This window comes from Tamandua tetradactyla, chromosome 16 (genome assembly GCF_023851605.1).
Source record: "Tamandua tetradactyla isolate mTamTet1 chromosome 16, mTamTet1.pri, whole genome shotgun sequence".
Classification (NCBI taxonomy): Eukaryota; Metazoa; Chordata; class Mammalia; order Pilosa; family Myrmecophagidae; genus Tamandua; species Tamandua tetradactyla.
In genome coordinates, this window is record NC_135342.1 from 9,031,512 (window position 1) to 9,058,325 (window position 26,814).

Consider the following 26,814-nt stretch of genomic DNA (forward strand, 5'->3'; position numbering starts at 1 on the left):
CCGAATTGCTAAAAGTATCTTGGGAAAAAAAAAATGAAGCTGGAGGTCTCACGCTGCTGGACTTTAAGGCATATTATGAAGCCACAGTGGTCAAAACAGCATGGTACTGGCATAAAGATAGATATATTGACCAATGGAATCAAATAGAGTGCTCAGATATAGACCCTCTCATCTATGGACATTTGATCTTTGATAAGACAGTCAAGCCAACTCACCTGGGACAGAACAGTCTCTTCAATAAATGGTGCCTAGAGAACTGGATATCCATATGCAAAAGAATGAAAGAGGACCCGTATCTCACACCCTATACAAAAGTTAACTCAAAATGGATCAAAGATCTAAACATTAGGTCTAAGACCATAAAATAGTTAGAGGAAAATGTAGGGAGATATCTAATGAATCTTACAATTGGAGGTGGTTTTATGGACCTTAAACCTAAAGCAAGAGCACTGAAAAAAAGAAATAAATAAATGGGAGCTCCTCAAAATTAAACACGTTTGTGCATCAAAGAACTTCATCAAGAAAGTAGAAAGACAGCCTACACAATGGGAGACAATATTTGGAAACGACATATCAGATAAAGGTCTAGCATTCAGAATTTATAAAGAGATTGTTCAACTCAACAACAAAAAGACAGCCAATCCAATTACAAAATGGGAAAAAGACTTGAACAGACACCTATCAGAAGAGGAAATATAAATGGCCAAAAGGCACATGAAGTGATGCTCAGTGTTCCTTGCCATTAGAGAAATGCAAGTCAAAACCACGATGAGATATCATCTCACACCCACCAGAATGGCCATTATCAACGAAACAGAAAATGACAAGTGTTGGAGAGGATGTGGAGAAAGAGGCACACTTATCCACTGTTGGTGGGAATGTCAAATGGTGCAACCACTGTGGAAGGCAGTTTGGTGGTTCCTCAAAAAGCTCAATATAGAATTGCCATACGACCCAGCAATACCATTGCTAGGTATCTACTCAAAGGACTTAAGGGCAAAGACACAAACGGACATTTGCACACCAATGTTTATAGCAGCGTTATTTACAATTGCAAAGAGATGGAAACAGCCAAAATGTCCATCAACAGACGAGTGGCTAAACAAACTGTGGCATATACATACGATGGAATATTATGCAGCTTTAAGACAGAATAAACTTATGAAGCATGTAATAACATGGATGGACCTAGAAAACATTATGCTGAGTGAGACTAGCCAAAAACTAAAGGACAAATACTGTATGGTCCCACTGATGTGAACCGACATTAGAGAATAAACTTGGAATATGTCATTGGTAACAGAGACCATCAGGAGTTAGAAATAGGTTAAGATAATGGGTAATTGAAGCTGATGGGATACAGACTGTGCAACAGGACTGAATACTAAAACTCAAAAATGGACAGCACAATACTACCTAATTGTAATGTAATTATGTTAAAACACTGAATGAAGCTGCATCTGAGCTATAGTTTTTGTTTGTTTGTTTTTGTTTTTTGATATATTTTTTGTATTTTTATTTTTATTTTTTTCCTCTATATTATCATTTTATTTCTTTTTCTGTTGTCTTGCTATTTCTTTTTCTAAATCGATGAAAATGTACTAAGAAATGATGATCATACATCTATGTGATGATATTAAGAATCACTGATTGCATATGTAGAATGGAATGATTTCTAAATGTTGTGTTAGTTTATTTTTTAATAAAAAAATAAATAAAATAAAATAAAATAAATAAATATAAAAATAAAAAACAACATCAGAGTATAAAACACAGTGAATCTTGTGGTGGACAATGATGGTGATTAACAGTACAAATATAAAAAGGCCTTTCATGAACAAGAACAAATGCAAGTCACTATTATAAGGAATTAATAACAGAGTAGTATATGGAGGAAAATGTACCTACGCAAACTATGGACTATAGTTAACAGTAATATTTTAATATTCTTTCATCATCAGTAACAAATGTGCCACACCAATGCTAGGGGTCAATAATAGGGGATGATATGGAGCATGAGATGTTTTTGTCTGGGCTTTGTTTTGGGTTTTGGTTTTTTTGGAATAATGAAAATGTTCTAAAATTTACTGTACAAATATATAATACTGTGAGTGTGTGAATATATCAATAAAATTGCATTAAAAACAACTTTTGTGCATCTAAGGGCATTATCAAGAACATGGAAAGAGGAGGGTGTGGCCAAGATGGCGGCTTAGCAATGTGCGCGTTTTAGTTCATCCTCCAGAACAACTACTAAATAAACAGGAAAAGTACAGAACAGATCCCAGAGCCACGTCAGTGACTGGACACACAGCATACCCCAGTCTGGAACAGCTGGACTGGCTGAGAGCCTCCCCAGAACTGTGAGTTCTCCAAGCCCTGGCAGCTGGTGCCCCTCCCCCACAGGCTACTTCCCAGAGGGGAAAGCAAAAGAAATTTATCAGCAGCAGGGACTGAGCACAATTAAACGCCAACTGTGGAATTAATTAACAAATTCTGACTACTAAAAATAGGCCCCCAGCTCCGGAGAACCTGGTCAAGTCCGAGGTCATTCATTGGGCTAACAGAAAAAGAGGAAAGGGGAGGAAATGGAGGTTTTGGTGGCTGTGTTTCTACGGAGGCTTGGCTGCCTCTGGATTCAGCAGCAGGACTTCTCGGGTTGCAACAGCCCCAGGCATAGGCAGAAACGGACTGCTTTCAGGGCTGTCTCTGACCTGTGCCTTCCCCAGGGGTGGGGTGAAGCCCAACTCAGGTGGAATCATTCCCTCAAGGATTTCAGACCCCAGGGCTTGGCAATTTGAAGCCATTAAAACCGGCCTACAACCTCTCCTCTGTCTGCACCATGCCCCCAGCAGGGAGAGTCTTCCAAAGTTGAAGGTCCCACAACATCTTTTGCTGGTGGGACCCGCAGGCAGACAAGCACCACATACAGGGCAGGATAAGAAAAACAGAGCCCAGAGACTTCACAGGAAAGTCTTTCAAGCTGCTGGGTCTCACACTCAGGGAAAACTGACACAGTGACTCCTTCATCTGATAAGAGGCCAGTTTAGTCCAGAAAAAACTGGCTGGAGTCTATAATACCTACGTAGACCCTCCTAAAGGGAGGGAAAAAGCACCATACAAGCAGGGCAAGAAACAAGAAAACAAGAACTGAAAAATTATCCTGTTAAACAAAACCTAAGCTAGAGGTCCAGAAAAACCTGAACTGAAGGTCAAAGAACAGATAGACACCAAATTCATCTAGCAAGAAAACCCTAGGTAAGATAAGTGAAAGCAATCTCCAGAATAAACTAATTAATGTAGTTAAATGTCTAGATGCCAGCAAAAAATAACAAATCACACCAGGAAAATTGAAGATATGGCCGAGTCAAAGGAACAAACCAATAGTTCAAATGAGATACAGGAGCTGAAACAATTCAGAATATACGAACAGACATGGAAAACCTCATCAAAAACCAAATCAATGAATTGAGGGAGGATATGAAGAAGGCAAGGAATGAACAAAAAGAAGAAATGGAAAGCCTGAAAAAACAAATCACAGAACTTATGGGAATGAAAGATACAGTAGAAGAGATGAAAAAAACGATGGAAACCTACAATGGTAGATTTCAAGAGACAGAGGTTAGGATTAGTGAACTGGAGGATGGAACATCTGAAATCTAAGAAGAAACAGAAACTATAGGGAAAAAATGGAAAAATATGAGCAGGGACTCAGGGAATTGAATGATAATATGAAGCACACAAATATACATGTTGTGGGTGTCCCAGAAGGAGAAGAGAAAGGAAAAGGAGGAGAAAAACTAATGGAGGAAATTATCACTGAAAATTTCCCAACTCTTATGAAAGACCTAAAATTACAGATCCAAGAAATGCAGCGTACCCCAAAGAGAACAGATCCAAATAGACGTTCTCCAAGACACTTACTAGTCAGAAAGTCAGAGGTCAAAGAGAAAGAGAGGATCTTGAAAGCAGCAAGAGAAAAGCAATCCATCACATACAAGGGAAACCCAATAAGACTATGTGTAGATTTCTCAGCCGAAACCATGGAGGCGAGAAGACAGTGGGATGATATATTAAAATTACTGAAAGAGAAAAACTGCCAACCAAGAATTCTATAGCCAGCAAAATTGTCCTTCAAGAATGAGGGAGAAATGAAAATATTTTCAGACAAAAAATCACGGAGAGAATTTGTGACCAAGGGACCAGCTCTGCAAGAAATACTAAAGGGAGCACTAGAGACAGATACGAAAACACAGAAGAAAGACGTGTGGAGAAGAGTGTAGAAAGAAGGAAAATTAGATATGACATATAAAATACAAAAGTCAAAATGGCAGAAGAAAGTACTACCCATACATTAATAACACTAAATGTTAATGGATTGAACTCCCCAATCAAAAGACATAGACTGGCAGAATGGATTAAAAAAACAGGATCCTTGTATATGCTGTCTAAAGGAAACACATCTTAGACGCAAAAATAAACATAGGTTGAAAGTGAAAGGATGGGAAAAGATATTTCATGCAAATAAAAACCAGAAAAGAGCAGGAGTAGCTATATAATATCCAACAAATTAGACTTCAAATGTAAAACAGTTAAAAGAGATAAAGAAGGATACTATGTACTAATAAAAGGAAAAATTCAACCTGAAGACATAATAATCACAAACATTTATGCACAGAACCAGAATGCCCCAAAATACATGAGGCAAACACTGCAAACACTGCAAAGGGAAACAGACACATCTACCATAATAGTTGGAGACTTCAATTCCCCACTCTCATCAATGGACAGAACATCAAGACAGAGGATCACTAAAGAAAAAGAGAATTTGAATATTACAATAAATGAGCTAGACTTAACAGACATTTATAGGACATTACACCCCACAACAGCAGGATACACCTTTTTCTCAAGTGCTCATGGATCATTCTCAAAGACAGACCATATGCTGGGTCACAAAGCACGTGTCAAAAAATTTAAAAAGATTTAAATCATACAAAACACTTTCTCAGATCATAAAGGAATGAAGTTGGAAATCGATAATAGGCAGAGTGCCAGAAAATTCACAAATATGTGGAGGCGCAACAACACACTCTTAAACTACCAGTGGGTCAAGGAAAAAAGAGAGATTGTTCAACTCAACAACAAAAAGACAGACAATCCAATTACAAAATGGGAAAATGACTTGAACAGACACTTCTCAGAAGAGGAAATACAAATGGCCAAAAGGCACATGAAGAGATGCTCAACGTTCCTGGCCATTAGAGAAATGCAAATCAAAACTACAATGAGATATTGTCTCACACCCACAAGAATGGCCATTATCAACAAAACAAAAAATGACAAGTGCTGGAGAGGATGTGGAGAAAGAGGCACACCTATCCACTGTTGGTGGGAATGTCAAATGGTGCAACCACTGTGGAAGGCAGTTTGGCGGTTCCTCAAAAAGCTGAATATAGAATTGCCATATGACCCAGCAATACCATTGCTAGGCATCTACTCAGAGGACATAAGTGCAAAGACACAAATGGACATTTGCACGCCAATGTTCATAGCACCATTATTTACAATTGCAAGGAGATGGAAACAGCCAAAATGTCCATCAGCAGATGAGTGGATAAACAAACTGTGGTATATATATACGATGGAATATTATGCAGCTTTAAGACAGAATAAACTTATGAAGTATGTAACAACATGGATGGACCTTGAGAACATTATGCTGAGTGAGACTAGCCATAAACAAAAGGACAAATACTGTATGGTCTCACTGATATGAACTGACATTAGTGAATAAACTTGGAATATGTCATTGGTAACAGAGACCATCAGAAGATAGAAACAGAGTAAGATATTGGGTAACTGGAGCTGAAGGGATACAGACTGTGCAACAGGACTGGATATAAAAACTCAGAATGGACAGCACAATATACCTAACTGTAATACGTTTATGTTAAAACACTGAATGAAGCTGCATGTAAGGATGATAGAGGGAGGAAGGCTGGGGACATAAATGAAATCAGAAAGAAAGATACATGTTAAAGATTGAGATGGTATAATCTAGGAATGCCTAGAGTGTACAATAATAGTCAAATGTACAAATTTTAAAAATGTTTTTACATGAGGAGGAACAAAGGAATGTCATTATTGCAGGGTGCTGAAAATAGATAGTAATTAATATTTTAAAATGTCACCTTATGTGTGAGACTAAAGCAAAAAAATGTTTATTTGTTAAAAAATTTATATTTTAACTAGTGCATTTCCCAATATAACTTATGTAGATAGTTTGATTGAACACCATAAGTACTTGGACTCTCAGGTAGAACATAAGATTTTGTTGGTTTGTTCAGAGTAATTCCCCAATGAATCCCAGAGTGATTCGATCAGTGAGTGGAAAAGTATTTGCAAAGCCCCCTTCGGGGAATGGTGAGAACGGGGAGAAATTCAACTTCCCCAAGTTGAATTCTTGATATTCTCACAAGCAGCGTGGACAACCAAAGCTATAGGCTGAGCCCCCAGTTGGGGTTTATTCATATGAAACTTAACCCCACAAAGGATAGGTCAAGTCTATTTAAAATCTAGGCCTAAGAGTCACCCCCAAGAGAGCCTCTTTTGTTGCTCAGATGTGGCCTCTCCCTCCAGCCAACATGACAAGCAGTCTTACCACCCACCCTCCCCCTGTCTGCATTGGGACATGACTCCCAGGGGTGTGGACCTTCCTGGCAATGTGGGACAGAGATCCTGGAATGAGCTGAGACTCAGCATCAAGGGATTGAGAAAAACCCTAGAATGAGCTGAGAATCAACATCAAGGGATTGAGAGAACCTTCTTGACCAAAAGGGGGAAGAGTGAAATGAGACTAAGTGTCAATGGCTGAGAGATTCCAGAGTCGAGAGGTTATCCTGGAGGTTATTCTTACACATTAAGTAGATATCACCTTGCTCTTCAAGATGTAATAGAGAGGCTTGAGGGAGCTACCTGAAAATGCAGGGCTGTGTTCCAGTAGCCATGTTTCTTGATGATGATTGTATAATGATATAGCTTTCACAATGTGACTCTGTGATTGTGAAAACCTTGTGTCTGATACTCCTTTTATCTACTATATCAACAGATGAATAGAACATATGGAATAAAAATAAATAATAGGGGGAACACATGTTAAAATAAATTTAGTTTGAGCTTTTGACGTCCGCGTCGTTGCCGCGCCGGGGTACTAAGCCGGCCTCTCTTTGCCGGACACCGTGAAGGTGCTGGCCGTCGGCTGCGGCGTCGGGGTCGTTGTGTCGTGACAGCGACGCTGGTAACCATCTCTGTGCCAGCAGGTGCGGCCGCCTTAGCCTCGAGCGGGCTCCGTGACTGCCTGGAAGGTCCTTGCTCACGTCTGTCCTTTCCCTTCCTTGAGCCCGCGCCAAGCGGCGACACTAAGCCGACAGCCGGATCGGCGGGCAATGGCGGCCTCGACGGCCTCTCACCAGCCCATCAAGGGGATCTTGAAGAACAAGAGCTCTGCGACTTCCTCTGTGTTGGCTTCGGCCGAGCAGCCCAGTGGGAGTGTCGATGAAGAGCTGAGTTAAAAATCCCAGAAGTGGGATGAAATGAACATCCTGGCAACATAACATCCAGCAGACAAAGACTATGGCTTAATGAAAATAGATGAACCTAGCACTCCTTACCATAGTATGATAGGTGATGATGAGGATGCTTTGAGTGATTCAGAAACCACTGAAGCCATGACACCAGATCTTTTAGCCAAAAAATTAGCTGCTGCTGAAGGCTCGGAGCCAAAGTATTGGATTCAGGAACAAGAAAGCAGTGGGGAGGAGGATAGTGACCTCTCACCTGAAGAACAAGAAAAAAAGCAACAGTTTGAAATGAAAAGGAAGCTTCACTACAATGAAGGACTAAATATTAAATTAGCTAGACAATTAATTTCAAAAGACCTGCATGATGATGAGGAAGATGAAGATGAAGAAATGTTAGAGGCTGCCGATGGAGAGAGCATGAATATGGAAGAATCAAATCAAGGATCTACTGCAGGTAACCAACTGCAAAACAAATCCAGTTCATAGAAGAGATTTGTTCAACAATGCAATTGTTTGTCAGATACAAACCCTGTTAATATAATATTCTGCTTCTTGTTCTCTACAATTCATGACCTAAGTACTGAAATGCATACCAATTATAATATATTGCCAAGAATTAAATGGTAATCTTAGAGACTGATTAGACTGAAAATGCCTAATTGATACCTATATTCTTGTGCCTAGTACTTCACCACAAATACAGCATAATGTCATCGATCCAAAACTGTATTACTTTTGTATGAACACTGGTTAATTTGTATAAGATATTATATAGCTTTTTATGCTTTAGAGGTTAAAACATTATCTTCTGTGGGGGTGGCTAATTTATTTTCTTCACTTCCAGATGTGGTAGCTCTTAAAAAAGTTTGTTTTGTTTTGTTTTTTTAATCAAAATCCCATTGGAACAACAGATTATATAGGCTGGTTAATATTCAGGCTTAAAAGTATTTTAACACTTTTCTTCAACTTGATTTGTCTGTTTAATTGAAAAGGATTATAAAAGTTACTGTTCCAGTTTCTTGGCCTACTACCTTTAAAACTCCTCTTGAGTTCTCTGTGCTTACAAGGAAAGAATTGAACTTTTTCTCATCAAAACTAGCCTTTTTACACAAATAAATTATCAAGTTAAACTTGCACTAGCATCTGCTCTGGTTTTGTTTTGGTTATTTTTGGTACACTAGCTGGGCAGACTTCAGATCTATTTTTGTAATGTAACTCTAATATACTTTGTTTCCCACTCTTTTACACACATACACAATTTACCTTTATAAAGTATCATAAAGATTGTCAAGATATTAGGAACCCTTCCTTCTCTCACATGTAGAATCATTTGCTACAGCAATGAAATTCTTTGATCATCAGTGCCTATTATTTCTTCTAATATTAAGAGAAAATGTTTGTGTAACAGTAGTACTATAAACAGGAAATAAAATTTAACTCTGAATTTGTACATCTCTGTGGTTTGTAGCTTGCTAATTAAACAGACATTATTAGTTTATTGTTTGGCCTATTTAGCTCTTAGAAAATAACTGACATTTTTTTGCATGATGAGAAAATTGTGTGCAACCAGTGATATGATTATAGTTCCTGAATGTGCACAGACAGAAGTAAGCCTGAACATTTTTTAATATAAAAATTTTAAATAGTCCCTGCTTTAAGGGAATATGATAATGTAGACTATGACAAATCTACTTTATTCTTCTAACACAATAAGAATCATTTGGATTTTTTTCCTGAAAAGAAATATAGTTCCTGTGTATTTTGATTTAGTGATGGCTTCATTTCTAGTCAATTATTTGAATCTTAATTTTTTGTCAGTACTAAAGAATCCATTTATGAACAGACTTTTAAAATAATTTCTGTATATTGTATATATGAAAGACTTTTATTTAACAGCTTGTCTTCCACTTGCAAGTTTATGGAAATATCAGTATGTCAAAATCAATAAAAAGTGGAAGAATTAAAAAAAATAATAAATAAATTTAGTTTGAAATGCTAGTGATAAATGAAAGTGAGGGGTAAGGTGTATTGTATGTATAATCTTTTTTTCTGTTATCATTTTCTTTTTTTCTGTTGTCTTTTTATTTCTATTTCTAAATCGATGCAAATGTTCTAAGAAATGATGAATATGCAACTATGTGATGATATTAAGAATTACTGATTATATATGTAGAATGGAATGATATGTTAGTATTTTTGTTTGTTGTTAATTTTTTTAATTAATAAATGAAAATTAAAAAAAAGAAAGTGAAAAGAGAACTGACAGAGTAGGATAGCATATTTAGAAACCATATATATGACAAGGGTTTAATATCCAGAATAAAGAATTCCTACCACTCAACACAAAAAAGACAGATACCCAGTTTTTAAATGGGCAAAGGACTTAAATAGCTTTTTCTCCCAAAATATGCAAATGACCAATAGGCACATGAAAAGATGCTCAACATCATTAGCATTAGGAAATACAAAACAAAACCACAATGAAATACCACTTCGCACCCACTAGAATTATACTAAAAATGGAAAATAAAAAGTGCTTGCAAGGAAGGTAGGATTTCTCACACACTGTTGATGGGAATGTAAAATGGTGCAGCTGTTGTGTCAACAGTTTGGCAGTTATTCAAAAAAGCAAACACAGAACAATCATATTACATGGCAATCCCATTTCTAGGTATATACCCCTAAAATTGAAAGCAGCAACTTGGACTGATATTGATCCACCAATATTCATAGGAGCATTATTCATAGAATTCAAAAGTTGAATGCAAATGTCATTCAGGAGATGAATGGGTAACCAAAACATGGAATATACATACAATGGAATATTAGTCTTAAAAATGGATGAAACTCTGATACATGCCATTACATGAATGAACCTTGAAGGAACTGTGTAAAATAAACCAGATGCAGAGACAAAATATTGTAGGGACCTCACTTATATGAAATACCTAGAAGCCAATTTTACAGAGACATAGTTGGTCACAGGTTGTCAGAAGTCAGCGGGGAAGGTAATGGGGGGAGGGAGATGGGGAATTAATGCTTAATGAGTACAGTTTCTTTTTGAGGTGAGGAAAAAGTTGAGATAGTGAAGGTAGCACTACATTAAAAATGTAATACCAATTACTTGTAGACTTGAAAGTGGCTAAAATGGAAAATATTTTAATAGTATATATGTTACAACAATATAAATTTTAAAAATTATAAACCTTGTGAATCTCCTGTGCATCCTTTTAGAGTTCATTCCATTAAAGAAAAGCCACACATCTCTGAGATGATTCCTATTTTATCTTGCAGCTTTGCTGAGATAGCTGAGGAATATCAATCTTAAGGTTCCCAGAATTCCTACGGTTTAATTAACACCATCTGTGGGACACATTTTAATCTATTTAGAAGGCCTTTGATTAACCGAAAGTATTCCAAGGCATGAACGTTGATCTTTTTAAGATATTTACAAAATTTTTCTGTTGTACCTTGGCTTCATCTTTGGATCAGGCAGGTATCATACAGGAGTACATGATTCAATGTATTTGTAAATTTTGAGTTGTGTTACTATACAACAGATGTCATTTCAATGATATAAACTTGGGGAACTATGTCTTATTCTTAAAATTTTGGCTCAAGTATCAACTTCTTAAATCTTTATTTACCACTTATCACCTGATAAATTTTATATATTTATTTGCTTAATGTTGGCTTTCCCTCCTTGGCTATAATGAGAGGCATAATTTTCCTTACCACTGAATCTCCAAAGCCTATATATTTAGAATATTGACAAATGTAAAACACAGGCATTATATGAATACATACCTTTTACTACATCTTTCAATCCCAGAGAAAGCTGAACACTTCAGTTGAAGAGTAGAAAGCCCATCTCAGACACACTGGAAGTCAGGGCCCATACCTTCTCTTTCCTTAGCAAATGCTGTCCCCAATTATTAAGAAAACCGAACATTCCAGAACACCTCTGCATCTAGACCACAGTTTTTAAAAGAGTTGAGTACCCAGAAGGCTATCCTGACAACAGTTACTGTGTGGTTCTAAAAAGTCATAAACCAAATATCTTTACACTTTTTCATATTAAATGAATGCTGGAGGACACAGATGTCATTTATTTGCAGAGTCTTCCTGTAGTTTATCCTCTTGAACGTGGGTGCTTTTCATTGTGGAATGTATCTCACATAGTTAAGAAGAATGCTTTTGCCAACTCTATCTTTACATTTTTCTGTAATTTGGAAATTTATCAAAAATAATAGAGAAATCTTGGTGGATATCATTCTCTCTACAACACTGCATTTTATATTCACAATTTTTATTATCACACAACCAGTCCCAAATATATTAAATCATTTAACGTAACAGTCTCAGTAATATAATCCCTATATATCTTTGATGCTATTCATATTATTTCTATAAACACTTAATTTTTTCCACTGTTAAACAACTTTATACCCAGTGAATATACCTATGATTTACTTTGAACATTTTCTGTAATATTTCCCACAGAAATAGGAAATTGTGAGTTTTCTTATACCTTTCTTACCAAGTATTTCAAATACCTTATAAGAAAAATTATCATTATGTAATGTGGTTGTTCTTTTTGAAGACATAAGTTTTAATGTATGTATTTTCTGGTGTATGTTAAGTGATTTCTTTACTATATTCTGGTGAGTTGTTTTTCTCCACATGAGGCATGCCTTCAAGTAAAACATTTTCACCTATTAACCGCACTCATAAAATTTGTTTCACTTACAAATTGTCTGATGAAAATATTTTTCTCCAAATTCATTGGACAGAGATTTCCTTCACTATAAATTCCGTGATAGTCAATGTGATTAAACTTCTTGCTAGCAGCATTCCCAAATCATAGCTTTCATTCCTGTACATATTCCCTGGTACAATGTCATTTGTTGGTAAAATCTTTTACACTATTGCAGTTATCTAATGTTGTAAAATAAAATCAGCACAAAATTTAGTAGCTTAAAACAGCAATAGTCATTTACGTATCCTGGGTTCTATTAGTAAGGAATTTGGGAATGGTTCAGTTGGGCAGTATTTACCTGGGGTCTCTCCTGACAACCAAGTTGAAATCAATCATGTCGGCTAGGGATGCAGCTGTCTGAAAGCTTGAAAGGGGCTGGCTATTTATTTATGTATCTATTAAAAGGTACATAAACATAACAGATGCTATTGGTTGAGGACCCGAGTTTCTCTCCATATTGGGCTCTCCAAATACTTCTTGAAGGTCCTCATGGTCTCATCGTTTCATCCACAGCTAGCAATCCAAGCTGCAAACAGCTCTTAAGACCTAGTGTGGGAAGTCACTCACCTCATTTCCAACATATTACACTGGTCACACAGGGCTAGTCCTAATTCAACTTGGGACAGGATCACTCATGGGTATAAACACCAAGCGTACTGCATCACTGGGGACTATGAAGACTGGCTGTAAGAAACACTGCATTCTTAAACTTGCAAAATATGAATTGTATAATGTCTCATAAGATTTTATTTCTGGAGAAACGCACATCCACATTCACTGCATACATAAAGTTTCTCCCCTGAATGAGTTCTGAGATGTTTTTTGAGGTACGCCTTGGTCTGAAAGGCTTTCCCACATTCACTGCATACATAGGGTTTCTCTCCTGAATGAGTTCTAAAATGTTGATTGACATGCGCCTTATTATGAAAGGCCTTCCCACATTTACTGCATCCATAGGGTTTCTCTCCTGAGTGAGTTTTCTGATGTCTGTTTAAATAAGATTTATCACTAAAAGTCTTCTGACAGTCAGTGCAAGCATAAGCTTTCCCTCCTGTGTGCATTCTCAGATGTCTGTTAAGTCATGACTGATCTCTTAAAACCTTTCCCACATTCAGTGCATATATAGGATTTCTCTCCTATATGAGTTTTATAATGCTTACCAAGATCCGCCTTTGTTCTAGAGCCTTTCCCACATCCACTGCATTTAAAGGGTTTCTCATCCGTGTGAGTTTTCCGATGAACATCTAGGTGATGCTTCATGGTGAATGTTTTTCCACAGACACTACATCCATAAGGTTTTTCTCCTGTATGAATTCTCAGATGTCTGTCAAGTTGTGACTCATGGCTGAAGGCTTTTCCACATTCATGACATATGTGACATTTCACTTTAGTATGTATTTTGTGGAGCTCAATAGGAAGAAGTGATTTCCCATGTTGACTGATTTCCTCAGTTTTCCTTTTTGCATAGATTTTATTCTGAATAACTAAATCTGAATAATGTTTCAAACTTTTTCCATGTAAGTTACATTTATGGATTTTTTTTCTTATAGGACAAGGTTTATATATAGATAAAGTATCTCCCTAAACACATCACATTCTTGATTTCTGTCCATATTTTTAAGGGGATCTTGATTCTTCCAGTGCCAAGTTGTATTAATGTCACTTTGCCAGACTTCTAGAAAGAAAAACAACGAATTCTTCCATGATCACATTATGAAATAAAACGTATTCAGAAATGCTGTGTTATGGCTATTTTCTGGTCTACAACTCTAATCTTAAAGAAAATCCAGGTGCAAATATACCATTTCCTGAAAGTTGAAACAATCAAATCTATTGTTACTGAACCTGAAAAATGAGCAAAATGGATTTGCTTATAGTTTTACCCTAACAAAATGTAAGAGAAATGGAAAGATAAAGCCATTATGACAAAGAGATATTTCATTTAATGCTGGAGTGTTTTGGTCATTCATTTGAAGACATGTGTTTGTCACCTATTATTTGCAATGTATTGTGCTGTAAAGAAGGATTTTATAAAGCTTAACAGTAGCTAATTTTTCTTGCTTAATTTAGCTATTTACATATATTTTAGCTTCTGAATGATAGAAATATCCAGCAAAAGCATTTGTGTCATTTTATATTCACTGCTATGCATTTGGTGTGAGTTAAGAATTGTAAAGAAAAGAGATATGGGCCCCATCAAGCTAAGAAAAACAACCCGGAACTTCCCAGGGGCGGTTATCTGCTGCCTTGGTTATGCAAGGTTGTAACTGCCAGAGGAAGTTTATCTAAGAATGCAACTGAGAAGGTTGAGTAAGGGAGTTTTGCACAATGAGACAGCTGCTTCTTGCATGAAGCAGCTCCCATGACTCATGCGCGAAAAATGTTTGTTATCTGCTTCTTGCAAAATGTTTGTTATCTGCTTCTTGCAAAATGTTTGTTATCTGCTTCTTGCATGAAGCAGCACCTGTGACCCATGCTCGACCCTCACCCCCCTCCTCCTACCCCTTAAAAGCTTCCCCAAACCCAGGCTCAGGGCTCTCTGTTCCTGCATGTTCAGTGAGCCCCATGCACGTGTGGTAAATAAACCCCTTGCGTGTTGCATGAGAGAATGTCTCTTGGAGTCCTCCTTTGCATGGCAAAACTCTTGAATTCTTACAGTGCTAGTGCTGGGAATACACTTACGAAAAACATAGAAATGAACTCTCCCCTCATAGAGAGAAAACAGATTATGGACAAATCATCCAATAAACAGTAATTATTGCTGTGAATAAAATAGAGTGATGTGACATGAAGAAACTGGTAGACCCAAATTCTAAGGAGCCCAAAACAGCAGGTAGTCATGAACAGAGATATGAGAAGAATATTCTAAGCATGGAAAAGAACAAGTACAGAGAATCCAAGAAGGAAAGACTTTGATGTCTTTTGGTGACACAAAAGAGGCCAACATGGTAGAGATGAGGAGGAAGAATGATATGAGCTGAGACAGGAGCAAGAACAAAATCTGGCAGGTGCTCATAATACACTGTATGGACTTTGAGGTTATTCTAAGATTGATGGGAAATTACTGAAGTTTATAAGCAGAATAGTAATAAGATCTGATTTATAATTTAATAGAACTCTTTGGGTACTGCCTAGAGAATGGACAAGAGTAGAAACAGTAAGATAAGTTAGGAGGCTACTGAAATAGTATTTGCAACAATGGTCTCACTTAGGGAGAGAGTACAGAGAGAGAAAAGATGACAGCCCAGAGAGTTGAAGAAGTAAATGCGTGAGAGGAATGGGGAAAGGCATGTGCAAGGACCAAAGTGACTATGATTGTAGGAGATAGGATTAACATAAGACCTGCGGAACTACTTGGGAGTAGATGGCATTAGGGTGGTGGCGGCAGTAAGCTCCTTTATGTTATCTGATTTATGTAAGACAGTTTAGGAGGAAGAGAATGTTTGTTTACCCCAAATGGTTATTTTAAGTATGAAGGAAGAACACTGAAAGATAAGAACTTTGTTCCCTCAGGAAATGCATGCATGCCTATTGTCATCCTGTGGTATGTAACCAGGATCTGGTTAAGAATAAAATTGTCTGAAGTCTGTCTGACGTAAACTCAAGTTTCAGACCCCCTGAGCCCGTCTGTGTCTTTCTTTCTCTCTTTCTTCCTTTCTTTCTTTCTCATCATTCCTTAATATCCTTCAAGCTCCATTTCAACAGGAAGCAACACCTGGCGCCCAACGTGGGGCTCGAAGAAGAAGACTCCAAATCAATATTAAGGAACCAAGGAAAAGTCTCATTAGAAGCACGTATGTCCAGCTGATAGAAGAGGACTCGAGTCATATTGGTAAAGTAAGCATTTTCCTTGGATCATCAGGGTAACGAGTAATCATAATAGGTGGCTGGAGAAGTATGGAGTATGTATGTATGTATGTTTGTATGATTATGTGTTGAAAACATCATCAGGGTGTCATTACTAAAATAAGGTTCTAATAAAGTTTGAGTTATTTGTATTTTTAAAGGAAAAAAGATTTTGTGGATAAAGCAGAGAAGAGTCTAAAGCAGACTCCCCGTAGTGAGATGGGAGACATTGAGGGAAAAGGAGTGAAGAAAGTTCTGAATTGAAAACAGTTTTCCATGACAATACAGTGAGGCCACATGGGGCAATAACAGAAGGGAGTTTAGGAAAAATAAAGAAACTGTCTTCTTGTTGTTAGAAGAAAATAGTAAAGGGAAATAGCTAATAGCATAAAGATGACACAGTCAGGAAATAATAGCCAGGGACAAGGTAATTCTAGTTGGGAAAAAGAGGTTAAAAAAGCTTCTTCAAGAAAGAAGCTATTTCTTAAAAAAAAAAATCTTCAAAATAGAAATACAGAAGTGTAAACCTGAGGCAAGGGAAAAGGAAAGCAAATAAATAACTTAAGATGGGATGCGTAATTATAAAAATTTTACATCAATATGAGCTGATTTTATATAAAAATTCATATACACCTGAGTCAGAAAATATTCAATAGGAACAATGCCATGCCGAACAAATGTCAGTACTAATTAATGGTTCCTGTAGAATTATAATAGATCGGTCCCCTAAGGGGTATGCAATTCAGGATTGTAGTTCTGATTCAAAGTGTTCTGTTAAGTTACCTTGGTTTAATCTAAATAATTATTCTACTGAAATTATACCTATGCTACAAATAAAACCTTGCGACAAAGAATGGGAATAGTAACCCCATCTCCTTTTACAAACAGCAATTTGGAAACTGGACATGAGTTTAGCTCCTATTCATATTTTAAAAAGAAATATATTTTAAGAACTTTAAAACTAAAAATTCTTGTTAAAACTATATATTGATAGTTAATGCATATTTGAAACATTAACTAAAGTATTTTAAGTATTTAACATTATTCTAACAAGTTTAATTTTGATGGTAATTATATGTGGTAAAATACTTGTTCAAAGTAATGATTTACGTATGAAAAATATGAAAGATGTATTTTTATTAATAGGAAAACAGAATAGTTTTATCCTAAAATGAATAACTGTTACTAAATGAGAAAAATATAGGACAAAGCCTAAACTAATATAATAAGTGCTGAGGGTTTGTAAAAAAAGAAATTATGGTTAAAATCAAGAAAGATTTAATGAGTCTAAAATGACAATGTTTTCTTGGACTCTTAACCTGTTCTAATGAAAAGATATAAAAAAATTTCTAAATAATTAGTTAAAAAGCAAAGAGTCTGTGTTTTATCAAAATAACTTCTGTTAACTTTTATCATGTTGTTATCTGTATAAAAAATACTGATTTTCTCCTGGGTATCATTATACTGGCAAAAACTGCTTCTTTTCTTGCCCTAAACCAGGTGGCTTAATCTATTAATCTAAATACTATTACTATAAATGAATCTATTACTGGATAAATCATATTCAAATCATATAAATACCTATATTCCTTTAAGCCAAAATATCTTAGGCTTTGTCAGTCTTTATATAAAATAAACTACATATGTATAAACTAAATTTATCCTAAAATAACCATGGCTTATTTTGGGAGCAGATCAGACTTGAGGGCTGAATGCAAGAAAAAAATATACTTGTGGAGTCTTTTTGTTCACCTGATGTTGCCATTACATGCAACTGATGTTGCTATCACATGATCTTGGTAAAAAAATAATTAAAATGTACACTCTAGCTGGGAGGACTGGCTATCCCCCCAGAAGGAAGTGTACTTTAATAAAGATATCTAGGTCCCAGGAAGCTCCTCTTGGTCCCTAGCCAGTTCCCAGAGGACCCAACTGGGCCCGGTCATGGAAGCAAATCGAAATTTGGACACTATTGTGAGAAAATACCATAAAAACTGCATGCGATAAATTTAAAATGAGCAAAAATGCACAACCAATTATAAAGAATCCACATTCCTGCATTACTTTTAAATCAATCCAATGAATTCAATTTTAAAAATCTGGTCATTTGCTATGGGTACACGTCACTATTGGCACTCTGCATTCATTTTTGCTACCTGCCACTTTAGGGATTCCTAATTATATGTTACAAAACTTGTTTGATATTTTACAAGGAGATTCTGATTTACTAAGTAAAAGGCAGTTAACAGCTGCAGCTGAATGAGAGTTACAATTAATTGAACAATGCATTCAAAAAGGACAGCTTGTTCAAATCAATCTAAAAAAGCCTGTTGATTTTATTATTTTCTTTACCTTGCAATTTCCCACAGGCCTATTTTAGCAAGATGGTGTTTTAAAATGGATTTTTTAACCAAACAATTGACAAAAATGTTTAAATACATATTTGCAAAAGATTATTTCTTTAATAGCCAAAAGTCACCAAAGTATTATCAATTAAGAAGTCATGATCCTAATCGCACAGCGTGTGATCTCACAAAGGAAGAGGTTCAAAGTCTATATATTTTCAATACCTCTTGGCAAACAGTATTAAGTGACTTTAAAGGACAAATGAATAATCATTTGCTATATCAAAACTTTTACAATTTTTAAAAATGAATGCAATGGATTTTGCCTAAAATAGTTCTAGCTTCCCCGCTAGCTATTACTGTCTTGACTGATAATAATATTAATGGGAAGGCTGCATATGTCACCCCAGTGGAAAACAAGTTAGAAAATGCCTTATACCTCAGCCCAGCTTACTGAATTAGCAGCTGTAATTCAAGTATTGCAAAGTTTTCCACAATCTCTTGATATTGTTTCTGATTTTGAATATGTTTGCCAGTTACTCATATTGAGACAGCTTTGTTTGAAAGAGATGAACTCTCCTGAATGTTTTTACACTTACAAACATTAGTCAGAAGTCAAATTAATCCTCTTTTTATCATGGATATAAAGAGCTCATACCAATCTTCCAGGTCCTCTGTCATTACAAAATCAGCAAGCAGATAGTCTTGTGAGTTTAATTCAAAATCCCACAACACTTCACAAATTGACTGATATCAATAGCAAAGGGCTGCGAAAGAAATTTCCATCTTTATCTATTCAGCAAACTCAGGACATTGTTAGGACTTCTCAAATCTGTGGACCTTTAAATGCACTCCCATTTGCATCAGAGGTTAATCTTTGAGGTCAAAAAGCAAATGAATTATGGCAAATGGATGTTATTCATATTTCATATTTTGATAAAATACAGTATGTACATGCTATCATAGACACTTGTTCTCATCTCATCTGGGCTACCTCACAATATGGAGAACTTTTCTGCCATGTTCGATTACATTTACTTAAGGCTTTTGCTGTTATCTAATAAAATAGCAATGGTCCTGCTGATACAGGAAAGCAATTATGTAAATTTTATATTACTTTTCCTATTATTCATATCACAAAAAATTCCACATAATCCCTCTGGGAAAGGAATTATTGAATGAACAAACCAGACGTTAAAGTCTATGCTCATAAAACAAAAAGGGGGAGATCAGGAGGATGATGTTATGAAAATATGTACACCAAACATCAATTAGCAAAACCACTGTTTACTTAAAATTTTTTTAAAAAACATTTTTGATAATTCATCACAGACTCCTGCAGAACAACATTTTAGTACTTTGGGAAAGAAAAATGATACAACCCAAACAGAACTGCAGCTGTAGCCAATCTATTGGAAAGATGTTAAAGATGATTTATGGAAACCAGGAATGGTAAAGGTGTGGGGGTAGGGGTTTTGTTCTTCTCACTGCAGATGACGGAACCTCAGTTTGGATTCCCTCGAAGAGAATAAAACCCAGACATGTCAACCTGGACAAAAATAACTAAATGGATAATGTATATTATAGGACATATAATTTTAATTGATGAAGGACAGGGACACATTTATACTTATTGGGTTTATCTGTGAGCCCTAACATGGGCCAATCCAACTTTACCAAAATAATCTGAATACAAGTTTAGGATTCCCAGGTCCAGTAAGAAGAAAACTGGCGTCAAATTTAATTCTTCCATTTTTAGAAAGACTTGTATGCATAACTCTATGGAAACAGAGGATACTTGCCTGTTAGATGGGAAAGAAAGTTGGAATGGATGGCAGTTACATCATATGGATTAAGCAGTTATCATAATTAATGATTCCTATGGAATTGTAAGAGATGCGGCCCCTGTGGGGTCTCCCATTTCTAACTTGAAGATAACTGAGATTATATGGACAGGCAAGCTAAACCAGAGTTTAATACATAGAGGATGATTTCTGCCAAAATTTGGGATGATAAATATATCAGTCAGAGAAATTTATGGGAAATTTTCCTAGGACTGGAACCAATTTTTTTTTCCTACATATGCACTCAGTAATTCTTAACATCATCACATAGATGCATGATCATCATTTCTTTTTTCTACATATGCACTCAGTAATACTTAACATCATCACATAGATGCATGATCATCATTTCTTAGTACATTTGCATCGGATTAGAGGAACTAGCAACACAACAGAAAAAGATATAAAAAGTTAATATAGAGAAAAGAAATAAAAGTAGTAATAATAGAAAAAAAAAAACCCTATAGCTCAGATGCAGCTTCATTCAATGTTTTAACATCATTACTTTACAATTAGGTATTATTGTGCTGTCCATTTTTGAGTTTTTGTATCTAGTCCTGTTGCACAGTCTGTATACCTTCAGCTCCAATTATCCATTATCTTACCCTGTTTCTAACTCCTGCTGGACTCTGTTACCAATGACATATTTCAAGTTTATTCTTGAATGTCCATTCACATCAGAGGGACCATACAGTATTTGTCCTTTAGTTTTTGTCTGGACTCACTCAGCATAATATTCTCTAGGTCCATCCATGTTATTACATGCTTCATAAGTTTATCTTGTCTTAAAGCTGCATAATATTCCATCGTGAGTATATACCACAGTTTGTTTAGCCATTCTTCTGTTGATGGACATTTTGGCTGTTTCCATCTCTTTGCAATTGTAAATAACGCTGCTATAAACATTGGTGTGCAAATGTCCGTTTGTGTCTTTGCCCTTAAGTCCTTTGAGTAGATACCTAGCAATGGTATTGCTGGGTCGTATGGCAATTCTATATTCAGCTTTTTGAGGAATCGCCAAACTGCCTTCCACAGTGGTTGCACCCTTTGACATTCCCACCAACAGTGGATAAGTGTGCCTCTTTCTCCGCATCCTCTCCAGCACTTGTCATTTTCTGTTTTGTTGATAATGGCCATTCTGGTGGGTGTGAGATGATATCTCATTGTGGTTTTGGTTTGCATTTCTGTAATGGCCAGGGACATTGAGCATCTCTTCATGTGCCTCTTGGCCATCCGTACTTCCTCTTCTGGTAGGTGTCTGTTCAAGTCTTTTTCCCATTTTGTAATTGGGTTGGCTGTCTTTTTGTTGTTGAGTTGAACAATCTCTTTATATATTCTGGATACTAGACCTTTATCTGATATGTCATTTCCAAATATTATCTCCCATTGTGTAGGCTGTCTTTCTACTTTCTTGATGAAGTTCTTTGATGCACAAAAGTGTTTAATTTTGAGGAGTTCCCATTTATTTATTTCCTTTTCGGTGCTCTTGCTTTAGGTTTAAGGTCCATAAAACCACCTCCAGTTGTAAGATTCATAAGATATCTCCCTACATTTTCCTCTAACTGTTTTATGGTCTTAGACCTAATGTTTAGATCTTTGATTCATTTTGAGTTAACTTCTGTATAAGGTATGAGATGCGGGTCTTCTTTCATTCTTTTACATATGGATATCCAGTTCTCTAGGCACCATTTATTGAAGAGACTGTTCTGTCCCAGGTGAATTGGCTTGATTGCCTTATCAAAGATCAAATGTCCATAGATGAGAGGGTCTATATCTGAACACTCTATTTGATTCCATTGGTCGATATATCTATCTTTATGCCAATACCATGCTGTTTTGACCACTGTGGCTTCATAATATGCCTTAAAGTCCGGCATCGCGAGACCTCCAGCTTCGTTTTTTTCCCTCAAGATGTTTTTAGCAATTCGGGGCAACCTGCCCTTCCAGATAAATTTGCTTATTGGTTTTTCTAATTCTGAAAAATAAGTTGTTGGGATTTTGATTGGTATTGCATTGAATCTGTAGATCAGTTTAGGTAGGATTGACATCTTAATTATAGTCTTCCAATCCATGAACATGGTATGCCCTTCCATCTATTTAGGTCTTCTGTGATTTCTTTTAGCAGTTTTTTGTAGTTTTCTTTATATAGGTTTTTTGTCTCTTTGGTTAAATTTATTCCTAGGTATTTTATTCTTTTAGTTGCGATTGTAAATGGGATTCGTTTCTTGATTTCCCCCTCAGTTTGTTCATTATTAGTGTATAGAAAAGCTACAGATTTTTGAATGTTGATCTTGTAGCCTGCAACTTTGCTGTACTCATTTATTAGCTCTAGTAGTCTTGTTGTGGATTTTTCCGGGTTTTCGATGTATAGTATCATATCGTCTGCAAACAGTGATAGTTTTACTTCTTCCTTTCCAATTTTGATTTCTTTTTCTTGTCTAATTGCTCTGGCTAGAACCTCCAACACAATGTTGAATAATAGTGGTGATAGTGGGCATCCTTGTCTTGTTCCTGTTCTTAGGGGGAAAGTTTTCAGTTTTTCCCCATTGAGGATGATATTAGCTGTGGGTTTTTCATATATTCCCTCTATCATTTGAAGGAAGTTCCCTTGTATTCCTATCTTTTGAAGTGTTTTCAACAGGAAAGGATGTTCAATCTTGTCAAATGCCTTCTCTGCATCAATTGAGATGATCATGTGATTTTTCTGCTTTGATTTGTTGATGTGGTGTATTACATTAATTGATTTTCTTATGTTGAACCATCCTTGCATACCTGGGATGAATCCTACTTGGTCATGATATATAATTCTTTTAATGTGTTGTTGGATACGATTTGCTAGAATTTTATTGAGGATTTTTGCATCTATATTCATTAGAGAGATAGGTCTGTAGTTTTCTTTTTTTTGTAATATCTTTGCCTGGTTTTGGTATGAGGGTGATGTTGGCTTCATAGAATGAATTAGGTAGTTTTCCCTCCACTTCGATTATTTTGAAGAGTTTGAGGAGAGTTGGTACTAATTCTTTCTGGAATGTTTGATAGAATTCACATGTGAAGCCGTCTGGTCCTGGACTTTTTTTTTTAGGGAGCTTTTGAATGACTAATTCAATCTCTTTACTTGTGATTGGTTTGTTGAGGTCATCTATTTCTTCTTGAGTCAAAGTTGGTTGTTCATGTCTTTCCAGGAACCTGTCCATTTCATCTAAATTGTTGTATTTATTAGCGTAAAGTTGTTCATAGTATCCTGTTATTACCTCCTTTATTTCTGTGAGGTCAGTAGTTATGTCTCCTCTTCCATTTCTTATCTTATTTATTTGCATCCTCCCTCTTCTTCTTTTTGTCAATCTTGCTAAGGGCCCATCAATCTTATTGATTTTCTCATAGAACCAATTTCTGGCCTTATTGATTTTCTCTATTGTTTTCATGTTTTCAGTTTCATTTATTTCTGCTCTAATCTTTGTTATTTCTTTCCTTTTGCTTGCTTTGGGATTAGTTTGCTGTTCTTTCTCCAGTTCTTCCAAGTGGACAGTTAATTCCTGCATTTTTGCCTTTTCTTCTTTTCTGATATAGGCATTTAGGGCAATAAATTTCCCTCTTAGCACTGCCTTTGCTGCGTCCCATAAGTTTTGATATGTTGTGTTTTCATTTTCATTCACCTCTAGGTATTTACTAATTTCTCTTGCAATTTCTTCTTTGACCCACTCGTTGTTGAGCCTCCATGTATTTGTGAATTTTCTGGCACTCCGCCTACCATTGATTTCCAACTTCATTCCTTTATGATCCGAGAAAGTGTTGTGTATGATTTCAATCTTTTTAAATTTGTTAAGACTTGCTTTGTGACCCAGCATATGGTCTATCTTCGAGAATGATCCATGAGCACTTGAAAAAAAGGTGTATCCTGCTGTTGTGGGATGTAATGTACTATAAATGTCTGTTAAGTCTAGCTCATTTATAGTAATATTCAGATTCTCTATTTCTTTATTGATCCTCTGTCTAGATGTTCTGTCCATTGATGAGAGTGGTGAATTGAAGTCTCCAACTATTATGGTATATGTGTCTATTTCCCTCTTCAGTGTTTGCAGTGTATTCCTCACGTATTTTGGGGCATTCTGGTTCGGTGCATAAATATTTATGATTGTTATGTCTTCTTGTTTAATTGTTCCTTTTATTAGTATATAGTGTCCTTCTTTGTCTCTTTTAACTCTTTTACATTCGAAGTCTAATTTGTTGGATATTAGTATACCTACTCCTGCTCCTTTCTGGTTGTTATTTGCATGAAATATCTTTTCGCAACCTTTCACTTTCACCCTATGTTTATCTTTCGGTCTAAGATGTGTTTCCTGTAGACAGCATATAGAAGGATCCGGTTTTTTAATCCATTCTGCCAGTCTATGTCTTTTGATTGGGGAATTCAGTCCATTAACATTTAGAGTTATTACTGTTTGGATAATATTTTCCTCTACCATTTTGCCTTTTATATTATATATATCATATCTGACTTTCCTTCTTTCTACACTCTTTTCCATGTCTCTCTCTTCTGTCTTTTTGTATCTGACTCTAGTGCTCCCTTTAGTATTTCTTGCAGAGCTGGTCTCTTGGTCACAAATTCTCTCAGTGACTTTTTGTCTGAGAATGTTTTAATTTCTCCCTCATTTTTGAAGGACAATTTTGCTGGATATAGGAGTCTTGGTTGGCAGTTTTTTCTTTTAGTAATTTAAATATATCATCCCACTGTCTTCTAGCTTCCATGGTTTCTGCTGAGAAATCTACACATAGTCTAATTGGGTTTCCCTTGTATGTGATGGATTGTTTTTCTCTTGCTGCTTCCAAGATCCTCTCTTTCTCTTGACCTCTGACATTCTAACTAATAAGTGTCTTGGGGAACGCCTATTTGGGTCTAATCTCTTTGGGGTGCGCTGCACTTCTTGGATCTGTAATTTTAGGTCTTTCATAAGAGTTGGGAAATTTTCAGTGATAATTTCTTCCATTAGTTTTTCTTCTCCTTTTCCCTTCTCTTCTCCTTCTGGGACACCCACAACACGTATATTTGTGCGGTTCATATTGTCCTTGAGTTCCCTGATACCCTGTTCGAATTTTTCCATTCTTTTCCGGATAGTTTCTGTTTCTTTTTGGAATTCAGATGTTCCGTCCTCCAAATCACTAATTCTATCTTCTGTCTCTTTAAATCTATCATTGTAGTATCCATTGTTTTTTCCATCTTTTCTACTTTATCCTTCACTTCCATAAGCTCTGTGATTTGTTTTTTCAGTTTTTCTGTTTCTTCTTTATGTTCAGCCCATGTCTTCTGCATGTCCTCCCTCAATTTATCGATTTCGTTTTTGAAGAGGTTTTCCATTTCTGTTCGTATATTCAGCATTAGTTGTTTCAGCTCCTGTATCTCATTTGAACTATTGGTTTGTTCCTTTGACTGGGCCATATTTTCAATTTTCTGAGCGTGATCCGTTATCTTCTGCTGGTGTCTGGGCATTTAGTCAGATTTCCCAGGGTGTTGGACCCCACAGGTTGAAAAATTTTTCTATGAAATCTCTGGGTTCTGTTTTTCTTTTCCTGCCCAGTAGGTGGCGCTCGTGGCACATGTTTGTCTACAGGCTCCACTGGTAAAAGTTGCTGTGGGTCCTTTAACTCTGGAAAACTCTCGCCGTAGGGGAGGTTTGGCAGCCAAAGTGTCTTGGAAGAGTGCCAGCTGGCCCGGGGGTCCGAACACGGGGAGGGTCGCCGGCCGCCGCAGCACGGGAGAGCACCCGACCGAATTTCCTTGTCGGCCCGGGGCACCAAGCGTGGCAGAAGGGCGCCAGCTGTGCAGCCCAGGAGAGTGCACTGTTCCCAGCTGGACCGGGGAGTCACGTGTTTGGAAGGGACCCCCTGGTCACCATTCTCCGCAGTCTGGGGATTTTCGACCCAACTCTCTCAGTTGGTGCAGGGGGCCTCGCGTGGTGGGGGTGCCAGCCGCCGCGGCCCAAGGGTACCGCCTGCCCAATTCTGCCAGCTGGCCTGGGAAGGAGGAAGGGAGGGAATCCGGCTGCTTGCCGTCCCACCCAGGAAAACCCGTGCCCCTTGGTGATCTCACCGGAGCTGGTTCTCCCAGAGAGTCAGCCATTCCAAGATGGGGTACGCCGTCCCTTTGATCTCCGTCGTGGCTCCGGGAGCTGCTCTGTATTGTCTCCACTCCCCTAGTAGCTGTTCTGGAGGAGGAAAGGTGAGGGTGGCAAGGCTGTCGAGGCTGGTGGCGGAGGAGCCGTTGAAGGCGGAAGAGGGCATGGTGGTGGTTGGAGAGCTGCTGGAGCAGGAGGGGGAAGAGGGGAGAGGAGGGCAGGCGGGTCGGCTGCTGCGGGGTGTGGGCGCCGTGCGGCGGGCCGGCAAAGAAAGAAAGAGGGCGGGCGGGTCGGCTGCTGCGGGGCGTGAGCGCCGCGCGGTGGGCC

General features: G+C 37.1%; 2 pseudogenes; one reads left to right on the forward strand and one right to left on the reverse strand.

The window, feature by feature from the left end:
• Positions 1-7,305: 7,305 nt before the first annotated feature.
• LOC143658699 (protein phosphatase inhibitor 2-like) lies at positions 7,306-9,027 on the forward strand (annotated as a pseudogene).
• A 1,818-nt stretch (positions 9,028-10,845) lies between these two features.
• Positions 10,846-26,492, reverse strand: LOC143659947 (uncharacterized; annotated as a pseudogene).
• Between the last annotated feature and the right edge of the window lie 322 nt (positions 26,493-26,814).